This window comes from Doryrhamphus excisus, linkage group LG20, assembly GCF_037039965.1.
Source record: "Doryrhamphus excisus strain RoL-2023G ecotype Guam linkage group LG20, RoL_Dexc_Guam_v1.1, whole genome shotgun sequence".
NCBI lineage: Eukaryota > Metazoa > Chordata > Actinopteri > Syngnathiformes > Syngnathidae > Doryrhamphus > Doryrhamphus excisus.
In genome coordinates this window covers 15,489,778-15,498,788 of record NC_136376.1, presented here as the reverse complement: position 1 = coordinate 15,498,788, position 9,011 = coordinate 15,489,778, and positions in this window count along the sequence as shown.

The following is a 9,011-nucleotide window of genomic DNA, read 5'->3' as shown; positions in this document are numbered from 1 at the left end:
ATGTGCATAGTTTGAGACACCGAATTGAGGAATTTTATTACTGTATTATATGTTCTAATCTGGAAACTATTATGTACAGTATTACTTTCTGGTAGTTTATAAAAATATTTACCAAATGAACTAATTGCTGATTTTATGTGTGTTAGTGTATGAGTTTAGGTCATCTTGTGTATAACTTTATGTTGTTGCAAAGACATACTGTAAAACAGATGGTGTTTGGTCCTAATGGCGGTGCTCTTGAGCCTGATAATGTGCATCAACAGACAGGTACAATATACAGTAGCACATATACTGCATATTTTTGTTGAATTGTGATGATTTGTGATTCCAGGATCTGTTTTGTTGTTCAATTTATTTATTTTTTCTATTTAATACACATCCAGTGGAACCTACAGTTGAGTAATTTTACTTGAGTTTAGTTTAATTTAGTTTTAATATACAAGGGTTAAAACATTGAGCTGACAGGTTATAAGGTTTTTTAATAGTAACAATTTGACAAAATATACCTAAATTACTGACTAATGGAATCAGTGGGATTAATTCATGGGAAAGAATATTTACAAATGTTAAAATGATTTATTCCACTGTATAGAATGCTCATATTCGTCCACAGTTCATAAAATGGTGGTGATAATATGTCTTTTGCCATCTCAAAAGTAATTTCCAATTTCCCTTGATCTCATTTAAATGCACCGGATGCCCACTAGATGTCTCCTCTGACTTCTCACCAGCTGTTGTGAGTGAAATGAGTCACATGGTATCTGTGATCCATAGTAAGGATGTACAGTATGTGCCTCCGTCCCATAGAGATAGTCCATTGTGTGGAAGATGCTTTGCCTCACTCAGCTTCATGTGTCTGTCTTTAATGGGAATCATTCTTATTGGTGCTCAGTGAAATCATGATCATATTATCGCTATTAAATAGAGAATGGCAAATATATTGTAGTGTGCAGCATTTATATGATTCTAAGGTTATCAGTGTGTAACAATTATAAAACGTCTGTATGATTATTATTTCTCCGCAGCGGTCCAAATTTAATTTATCATGTTAATTAATTAATATTATGTTATTCTTAATAACTCACACCACTGAACTGCAAAACTAACCGCCATTGCCTTAAGGTGACAGCCTGATTGCAACCAATTAACTGCTTTTGGTGCCCCCCCCCACACACCCCACTTCTCCTCTTTGCATTTGTTTGCTTTCATTATGTTTTTAATCATTTGCTCAAGTACAATTAGCACCACCAGCAGGAACATCGGGGATTTGTCGTTTTTCAGGGCAATGACCCATCTGCGGGTTTGTCTGTGCGATGTGATGAGGTTAATGGCGGTTGACCTTACATGGGGAGGAATCCGAAGTCAGCTGAGGATATCGTTTTTGATTTGGATTTATTGTTGCCGTAACCAGCAGAAGGTACAAATATTCTTTATTTTGTATGTTAAAAAAACATATTGTTCTTCACCTAATCCTTTTGAGTTTTGACAGTGCAGCACACGTGTTGGCTTGGTAACCGTCTAGTATCCAGTGGCAACAGAGGTCTATTGAACGCTCGCTGAATTGGCTGACGTGACGGCCCCTATCATGTCACCAAGTCACAGTGACGCATTCGTACAGCAGCACAGGATAATGAGAGGCTTGTGTATTATTTGGCTCACTGGTCAACATTGTGTGCGTGTGCAAGTCAGGGGAGGGGGGGGGGGGGGGTCATTACAAATACTCTTTGTGTTGATGTACTTAATGTACTGACCTGCAGGTGGAGGCACTCTGTCTTTCTTCCAAAAGCACACAGAAACAGTTTGCTCCATGATACATTAGTTCTGTCATTGATCATCTGTGGAGCTTGTCAATACACGAAGGCATCCACTCGTGCAGAGGCAGACACAACAGGATAAGCGTCTTTGTCTCAGACTCTTGTCTGTCAAACCCCCCCACCACTCCCCATCCTTCCATCCCCTGTCTATTTGGGCGGCTGTTACAGAGAGGGCAGATGGCTCATTACCATAAATAGGACAGGGAGAGAGTGAGCGAGGGGGCCGCGCGCACCGACCAAGAGGACCATGCCGCCTAAAACAGGGAAAATGGGAGGCCGTTGCTAGGAGAGAGGAGAGACCGCTTTATGGAAACACAAAGCTGATCACCCCTCCCCGCCCGGCCTCATCCCGTTCCTGCCCCCCATTTTTCCCTGGTTGGGGACAGATGGTCGCTGGGCCCCACCGTCTCTACAGCTGGACACGGACTACAACCCCACAGTGGGACCTGGCAGGACTGCATCACACCTCATCCCGTCCAACCTATGAGGAGCACAGAGTGCTGAAGTCCAGGCCAGAAGCTAAGAATAGATCTACACTTGTTGCCCACAGGAAACGTGGCGCAGCACCATAGTTTGTCTTTGAGGAAGCGTCTAGAAAAGCCTCAGCTAGCGTGATACGCTTCCCAACTAATGCGCTGATGCTGATGTAGGGAGAGTTGCTGGGGGTTTTTCTGGCCAACCAGCGCTGTTATTTTTAATCCTCCACTTGAGTCACTGACCTTGTTTTAAAGGGCTGCCATCTTTGTGTACGTGTTCATCCGTATGCAAATGAAAACACCAAAATATGGGACATGATGACATGAGGTCACCATGTCAGTCGAGACAAACGTTTAGCTTCACATCTGTCCTGTGTGGGAAACGTAGTCCCATCAAGATGAATGCTTCACATTAATACTTCAGTGGGGCTAATTATTGAGCAGTTACTTTAATATGATTAGAAACTACACAGCATATTCAAATGATCATATCACGTCATATCCCATGATAACTAATGAGACATAATTGGTGGCGTGACAGGACCACATTTATATTTTGGGAGCACAGAATGGGAAAGAGCGAAAGCAGCAGCATGGAGGCGGGCCTGCATCACCTAGCCCTCCGTTGGCCGTGCCCACCCTGCAGACATGCTCCTTTTCGCTCTTTTCCGCCACGCTTCATTACCCCGTGCTCAGCCAGGCACGGAGGCACTGCACCACTTTTCTCCACACTGCCTTCTTACAGTTTGCAACCAGCCTCCGAGTGGAGTCTCAGGCTGGGTAGACGCTCACCCTTGGGTACGCGCTCACCCTTGGGTACGCGCTCACCCTCAGGCATTGGGTCACTCTTGCTTTGTATGCGTTGAGCAGACAACACCAGTGTAGCGTGAGGAGCTCGGTGGCGAGGAACTTGGTGTTGTGAGTGAGTCAACACAGGTAGAACCATGTGAGGTTGCCTCACCATTCAGACAAGATTCACTGCTGTGTTCTCATCTGGGTCCGGGTTACGATGTCAACAGGGTGCCCGTTTTTCCCCGTCTGCATCGCCTCTTCCAGCGCCACAGATAGGGGCTTTCTGAGGCCAACTGTAAGGCCAACTGTAAAGCCAACTGTAAGGCCAACTGTAAGGCCAACTGTAAGGCCAACTGTAGGGCCAACTGTAAGGCCAACTGCAAAGCCAACTGTAAGGCCAACTGTAAGGCCAACTGTAAAGCCAACTGTAAGGCCAACTGTAAGGCCAACTGTAAGGCCAACTGGAAAGCCAACTGTAAGGCCAACTGTAAGGCCAACTGTAAGGCCAACTGGAAGGCCAACTGTAAGGCCAACTGTAAAGCCAACTGTAAGGCCAACTGTAAGGCCAACTGTAAGGCCAACTGGAAGGCCAACTGTAAGGCCAACTGTAAAGCCAACTGTAAGGCCAACTGTAAGGCCAACTGGAAGGCCAACTGTCAGGCCAACTGTAAGGCCAACTGTAAAGCCAACTGTAAGGCCAACGGTAGGGCCAACTGTAAAGCCAACTGTAAGGCCAACTGTAGGGCCAACTGTAAGACCAACTGTAAAGCCAACTGTAAGGCCAACTGTAAAGCCAACTGTAAGGCCAACTGTAAGGCCAACTGTAAGGCCAACTGTAAGGCCAACTGTAAAGCCAACTGTAAGGCCAACTGTAAAGCCAGCTGTAAAGCCAACTGTCAGGCCAACTGTAAGGCCAACTGTAAAGCCAACTGTAAAGCCAACTGTAAAGCCAACTGGAAGGCCAACTGGAAGGCCAACTGTAAAGCCAACTGTAAGGCCAACTGTAAAGCCAACTGTAAGGCCCACTTACTTACAGTAAGGCCAACTGTAAGGCATTGTACCTTCACAGTGTTCTCTGGTCTTTGTGAGTGAAAATGCCCACAGCACAACACTTGGGAGGGAGGGGTTCACGTTCCCTGGCTCCTCTTAGTGTGGAACCACCAACCACCAAGACAAAACAAGGTCTGGGCCAATGTGTCCATGAGGTCACCTGACCATGTTTGGATGTATTGAACGAGTCAGCGGCGGGTGGTGCATTTCATGTCTGGGCCTTCAGTGAGGACAGTGAGGGCCAGTCCACCTCCATATACTATACTTAATACAAGCCATCAAAAATATACAATATTACAATACGTGGCATTGAAGAAGTGAGGATGAATAGAACTAAAGCAACATTCATTCATTCATTTTCTACCGCTTATCCTCACGAGGGTCATGGGGGTGCTGGAGCCTATCCCAGCTGTCTTGGGGCAAGAGGCGGGGTCCACCCTGGACTGGTGGCCAGCCAATCCCAGGGCACATATAGACACTGTGCAGCCCACTAAAGCAACAAACCCAGTTAACTTCTTGATCTTTGAATGCATCATCTCTAAACAGCTCCACACCTCTACCCTCCAACATCACCTGGAGCAGTCCAGAATCAATATTTCATAATCTGACATAACATTAAAAAAGGAAGTACATGGCATCGCACTCACCGGCCACTTGTATGCAATGGTCTGTAAGATTTACAGTGGAAGTAGTCAACAAACCCTTTTTGCGATCACCAAGGCGACTGTGAAACGTGGATTACCGCACCTACATGTCTGTTGGGGCTCCCAGCCTCAACATCACGGTGCGGGGCGCCTAGCTTTGAACGCACCATGCTGCCAATGTGCAGTAGAGATGAGAAACCGCAATTATGACGCTTCACAGGAGGTAAGGAACTTAACTAAAAAAGAAATCATCAACCTGTTCACTTGTATGTTCATAAAAAGAAACACGGTAATTAGCTGTGTGCCAATTAGTGCCCATGGGCCATTGTTACCGAAACTATAGCTCAAATACAATAGACACAAGATGGACCCTGAGGAAAATTGCCTCATCTAATAACCTGAGAAAACATTTCAATTTATTGGAGCATTTCTTCTTTACGGTATCTGACCTCGGATTTGGATGGGATAGATAAAACGTCTCATCACATTTAATGATACTGAATGACAGGATAGTGCTCTTGTGGTTTTAGAACACGGCAGTTTGGGGATGACATCACTGTTGGCTTAGGCCTCTAGAAGATGGAGATGTAATTTCATAAGCGTGATTACATTTTGATAAAGGGAAAGCACTCGGAAGTATTGCCCTACGAAGGGTTAACAGTATGTTTGCAACCTGATGCTTGTGGTTTCAATCGTGGAGTTCACGGCTGTGAATTCATGAAAATAAATGTTTCACCTGATCATCATCAATTGAATAATGCATAAAAGTTAGGGTGGAACTTTTTCCTCTCCTGAATAAGTTAGTGCAGAACGCAGCTTCTCTCCAGGCATGAAAAGTCACAGCTGCAGGAGCGTTAGCAAGGCGTGGCGCCGCAGGACCGTTAGCAAGGCATAGCGCCGCAGGAGCGTTAGCAAGGCGTAGCGCCGCAGGAGCGTTAGCAAGGCGTAGCGCCGCAGGAGCGTTAGCAAGGCATAGCGCCGCAGGAGCGTTACCAAGGCGTAGCGCCGCAAGAGCGTTAGCAAGGCGTAGCGCCGCAGGAGTGTTAGCAAGGCGTGGCGCCGCAGGAGCGTTAGCAAGGCGTAGCGCCGCAGGAGCGTTAGCAAGGCGTGGCGCCGCAGGAGCGTTAGCAAGGCGTGGCGCCGCAGGAGCGTTAGCAAGGCGTGGCGCCGCAGGAGCGTTAGCAAGGCGTGGCGCCGCAGGAGCGTTAGCAAGGCGTGGCGCCGCAGGAGCGTTAGCAAGGCGTGGCGCCGCAGGAGCGTTAGCAAGGCGTGGCGCCGCAGGAGCGTTAGCAAGACGTAGCGCCGCAGGAGCGTTAGCAAGGCGTGGCGCCGCAGGAGCGTTAGCAAGGCGTGGCGCCGCAGGAGCGTTAGCAAGGCGTGGCGCCGCAGGAGCGTTAGCAAGGCGTGGCGCCGCAGGAGCGTTAGCAAGGCGTGGCGCCGCAGGAGCGTTAGCAAGGCGTGGCGCCGCAGGAGCGTTAGCAAGGCGTGGCGCCGCAGGAGCGTTAGCAAGGCGTGGCGCTGCTAGTGCCAGCCGACTGTGCTGGGAATAAGACCACAATTGTCCAGTAAGAGAACGTGTGTTTGTGACCCCAGAACGACGGGGCGGCCAAGAAGCTGCAAATCCACGCGGGTGTGAAAGAACAAAGCTTCTGGTGTTGTGTTGTTTACAGTGGAGCCACCAGCCAGATGTCTCTGTAGACGTGTGGACTTTGCATAACTGATGGAGCATTTTAAACCGTAGGAACTACATGAGACGTCAGAGCGGCTTAGCTCTGCTTCATACGGCTCCCGTTCCACTGTTAATTGACTACAAGTGTTCATTTGCGTGTAAGGAGCAGTCATTAAGGGCGAATAACTCCAATTGGTTTGGCAACAGAGTGGCCAAGGATCAATGGGTTTATTCAATTACCCCCACATGTGGTGTATTGTCTAACTCCGCCATTGCAGGCCCCTTGCAAGGCAGCCATGCTGCTTTAGTGTGCTTAAAAGTGCAAAGCGATAGCAGCGGTCAATAAAGACAGAGAAAGACACACCCTAGGTGATGCACGAGAAAGATGACGGTTGAGTGTCTTCTGGAAACAAAGAGGTGGAATCAATAAGGATGCTGGTCTTTACTTGTTCTAATCAAGTTGCAACAACTACGGCGTATTGATTGTCTGTTTGAACCTACGACCATGGATGTCGTCAGGAGGAAACTCTAAGGAGAAGAATGCAATCTCAAGGCCTCTGGCTCCATTACTTTAATTGGATTACAATGTACGGGTAGTTTAACATAAGAAAAATAACTTTTGAACTTTTTCATGTTGGGGTTAAAAATGTCCTCTGGACATGTCCAACCATCTCAGTCTGGACTCTCTGACTTTATCTCTACATGGCCTTTAACATGTAATGTCCCTCTGATGTACTCCATCCTGATCCTATCCATCCTGGTCACTCCCAATGTGAGCCTCAGCATCCTCTGCTACCTCCAGTTCTGCTTCCTGTCTTTTCCTCAGTTTGGTCTCTAGACCAAACAACATGGCTGGTCTCCCCACAGTTTTGTATCCCTTTCCTTTCATTTTAGCTGGGACTCTCCACCCGTTCCATCCTGCCTGCACGCGCTTCTTCACCTCCTTTTCACAGTCTCCATTCTTCTGGACTGTGGACCCCAGGTACTTAACTTGTCCACCTCCATTCTCTTCTCCCTGTAACCTCACTCTTCCACTCGGGTCCCTCTCATTCCCACATCTTGCTGAGGCTGATCTTCATTCCTCTCCTTTCCAGGGCGAACCTCCACTCTTCCAGCATCTCCTCCACTTGTTCCCTACTCTCACTACAAATCCCAACGTCATTTTGTGTTTGTTCCCAAGATGGACGCCTCTATTTCAAATGCTTTCCTGGTAACTCCTTACTGATTGACACATTATCAGCAGTAAAATTGGGAAACGAGACAGCTAGTTAAAGGTCATTAAAGCGTTTAGTTTGTTTTTAATTAGCCCTTGTTAAATTGAATTTGCTGTCCCTTAATGCTGGCACGTGTAATCCTCCAAAGGGAAAAACAATCGACACTCGGGCCGGTAATACTCTGGCCTGTTCCTGTTGTAACCTGAATAAATAGACAGAATCAATACCGAATTACAGGATATTTGTTTGACTATTGAAAAGATCATTCCTCTGCCCTCCACCTTGAGCATTTTATTGCCTCCGCCTGAAAGGAGCCACTTATGTGCTGACAGATAACAGACAATCAGCAAGTGCTGACACAATTCATAAAACTGGCTTAGCAGAAAGGATCGTCAAACAAAAGCTTCTGTAGGCAAACATCCTCTTCAACCCAGGACCACTGCAGGCGAACCTCCGGCGAGGCGAACCTCCGGCGAGGCGACCCTCCAGCGAGACAAACCTGAAGAACAAAGACGGTCTTGCATTGGAAACAAGCTGACCACGCCTGCTTTGCTCTGCTGCCAGTCACTGGAGGCTGGAGAAACGTTTACCCTGACGTTCACGACAAACATAAATGATTGGAGTCTCTCAGTGTGGTGAAGTACAATAAAAAAGCAACACCTGCAATCTTTAACAGGAATGGACTTACAGCAGCTTCACAGAACATTCTGTTGAGAATGCAAATATTAGCTGTTAAAGCACTCTGACTGTACTTCTAGTAGTACTTCTCCAAGAAAAGGTCATGACTTGACACTGGTTGTGCACCGCATGTTCACGCGTGCCTACACGTGCTAGACGCTCGACGCTGTTCTCTTGACCTCTCCTACACTTCTGAGGAGCTGAGGAGGAATGTTGGCCCACTCATCTTTGCAGAATTGTTGTCATTCAGCCACAGTGGAGGCTTTTCCAGCAGGAAGCCTTTTGAAGGTCGTGCCACAGCATCCCAGGTCAGGGCTTTGACTAGGCCACTTCAAAGACTTCATTGTGGTTTTCTTCAACCGTTCTGAGGTGGACTTGCTGGTGTGTTTTGGATCATCGTTGTGCTGTCAAACCCGAGTTGGTTTCAACTTGAGTTGAATGAATTTAGGAAATGATGACATTTACATACAGTATTTCTGGGGTCGGCAACCTGACTCGGGACTCCTTTGGGCCCCTTTACACCAAATTCAACTCACTGTGTTGTGGAAAGCTCTGTCCTCCTCTGTCATCCTCTGTCATCCTCTGTCCTCCTCTGTCCTCTTCTGTCCTCTTCTGTCCTCCTCCGGCGTGACTCAGGAGGTCACTTTCAGTAACCATGGGGTTAGGGTTAGGGT